The sequence below is a fragment of the Acyrthosiphon pisum genome, chromosome X (genome assembly GCF_005508785.2).
Source record: "Acyrthosiphon pisum isolate AL4f chromosome X, pea_aphid_22Mar2018_4r6ur, whole genome shotgun sequence".
Taxonomy (NCBI): Eukaryota; Metazoa; Arthropoda; class Insecta; order Hemiptera; family Aphididae; genus Acyrthosiphon; species Acyrthosiphon pisum.
In genome coordinates this window covers 119,906,377-119,908,655 of record NC_042493.1, presented here as the reverse complement: position 1 = coordinate 119,908,655, position 2,279 = coordinate 119,906,377, and positions in this window count along the sequence as shown.

Here is a 2,279-nt window from a genome sequence, read left to right as displayed (position 1 = left end):
TACAATTCTCCTTTTTTTCATTATATAGTATATTTTTTATAATTGTATAATTTATAACTATATTTTATAGTAATAAAATAAGCTCAATTAATTTACCTAAAGGCTAATATTATCAATTGTATTATAATTAAATAATATATGTAATCAACTAACAATGTATTGTAACTATAAAATTTAGGTACCTGCTGTAAAACAATTTTAGCTTAATTTATAAACTTAAATATCTACTTATTATGAATAATAACTTAAGGAATTAATTATATCTCAATTGTATACAAATTAATCAAATATCAATATAATAGTGTAACTGTAATCTATACCAGTGTTTCTTAAAATAATTAGACTCGTTCAATCGAAAACTATTCAGACTAAACCCCACAAGAAATCTCTGATTATTATTTCTCAGAACATTATTAATTTCATTTTTATTATGTTACCCTAAGAAATTTTAATTATTATTCCACTGGTACAAAACAAAAAAAAAAATTACTTTATTATATTGAAGACTGTCATACATCCCACGGTAAACAATTATTTTATTACTTTATATTTTCTTTTTATTTCACAACCATGTATACTTTTATTATCCAGTAGTTATTTTCAGAAATGCTCCTGTCAGTAATCTATACCAGCGTTTCTTAAAATAATTAGACTCGTTCAATCAAAAACTATTCAAACTAAACCCCACAAGAAATCTCTGATTATTATTTCTCAGAACATTATTAATTTCATTTTTATTATGTTACCCTAAGAAATTTTAATTATTATTCCACTGGTACAAAAAAAAAAAAAAAAATACAATATTATATTGAAGACTGTCATACATCCCACGGTAAACAATTATTTTATTACTTTATATTTTCTTTTTATTTCACAACCATGTATACTTTTATTATCCAGTAATTATTTTCAGAAATGCGCCGGTCAGTGAGCTTGCTGGTTCGAAGCGGCAGTGGCGTTTCGATGGTGACGCTGTGGGCAGACAGCTGCAGCAACAAGCCAACCTGACCCTACTAACGACCAGTCTTTCCCTTTGGTATGATTTTATATATCCCCCCCCCCTGTTAGTAACTCTCAATACCTTTATCTCCACCCTTGTATAATGTTGTTAGGTTCATTTTGTATTTTTGCTGCGATACCTATCAGTTTTTACCCCTGACCACATGGGCCACTTAATATTATTATGTTAAAAATCTGCGGATTAATATTATTATGGTTAACTTAAAACTGTGGATTGATTATTATTAACTATGTAAAAATCTTGCAAAAGAGTTTATCAAAATATTATAAATATATCTTAAGCTCTTAGTACAAAACTTTTTATATATTACAATTTATTCTTACTATTATTATTTAGACATTATGACAATTTTTTGGTTTATAATCATTGTTCATAGCACAACTACGGGTGGACCACTTTCTAGAGCTTAAACTTTTCTTTATTGGACTAATTTTTACATGAATTTTTATGTTTTGATTTTGAGTGAAATCAGTTTGAAGTGTTCTTGTCAGTTAACCATTGCTTGAACATACTTGTCATCAACCAATTTTGTATGTGGTGCATATTTAAAAAATTGTAATAGGTAATTTCAGTTATATTAAAATTTAACTTAGCAATAATTTTTTTAAGTTTGAATAATTCTCATTTTGAATTGTTTTTTAGAATAAAAATATCAATAAAATGAAATCTTTAAAATAATGAAATTTTATTAAAAACAATGAAACTGTTCAGTTTTCACATTATTTTTGGTGGTTTCTAATCATTGCCAAGTGTTCTGAAAAAAGCATAGGGTTCTTCTGTTTCATCACATTTTTTCATAGAATGAAACTCAATTTTTAACCTTATTGATATTATACTAATTTATTTACTGAAATAATTAAATATTATAATGCTAAAAATTCAAAATTGTATTGTTTTTTAGAGAATCTTCAAAACTCTGCCAAGCTAAAATATCAAAATTCAAAATGGTAATTTCAGCAATCCGCAAACAATATGTAAATAATTACTTACACATAAACCAACAGCCATGTTAAACACTAATTAAGAGGGCAAAGGCAGTACACATAACTCATCAACGTTCGATTATGACTTTTATTCTGGACGTCACAATTGTAAGGACTGTCTTTGGGCTACAGTGTTTCCAACCTTTAATAGTATAATACATAATTTCTTAATTAACTTAATTTATAACAGACATAAATGTTATTATGTTGCTGAATTCCAAATCATTTTTCAACTGCGGAAATTATGAAGATGTATTGATTTTTTGGAAAAAAAA